General features: G+C 39.4%; 1 protein-coding gene across 1 annotated transcript in view; it reads left to right on the top strand.

The window, feature by feature from the left end:
* LOC119588153 (Down syndrome cell adhesion molecule-like protein Dscam2) overlaps positions 1-406 on the top strand; it is a 164,747-nt gene that overhangs the window by 160,709 nt on the left and 3,632 nt on the right.

The raw sequence follows: 406 nt of genomic DNA, 5'->3' as shown, positions 1-406 counted from the left end.
GGCCATTTTCCTCACATTATCACATATAATCAAATAAAGCAATAACTTTGAACAAGCTCCCTAGATACTTCAGTTCACAAAAAAATGACGATTTTACAATACACTCCTTAACTGCAGTTCTAAATCTATTTCATATTTACGTCATAGATATTTTCTGCATATCTCGTGCTCTTTACAGTGTACTTTTTTAGCTCTTTTTCCTTGTGTGATTTCGTCCCCAAAGGGAGAACCGAAGACGAACCAGCGGCACAGCGGGCGTCCCGAAATTGTCGTCGTACAGAGCATAAAAAGGCTATGGCCCCGACGTCGACAACAGACACATTAAAAGATTATGGGACATCGCATGACAAACGCTTTGACACTTGTAAACACAGAGACACTGGAAATTAACAATTTTTATGTGCCT

The sequence above is a fragment of the Penaeus monodon genome, chromosome 23 (genome assembly GCF_015228065.2).
Source record: "Penaeus monodon isolate SGIC_2016 chromosome 23, NSTDA_Pmon_1, whole genome shotgun sequence".
NCBI classification, from domain to species: domain Eukaryota; kingdom Metazoa; phylum Arthropoda; class Malacostraca; order Decapoda; family Penaeidae; genus Penaeus; species Penaeus monodon.
The sequence above is the reverse complement of the archived record's forward strand: the minus strand, read 5'-3'. Positions and strand labels throughout refer to the sequence as shown.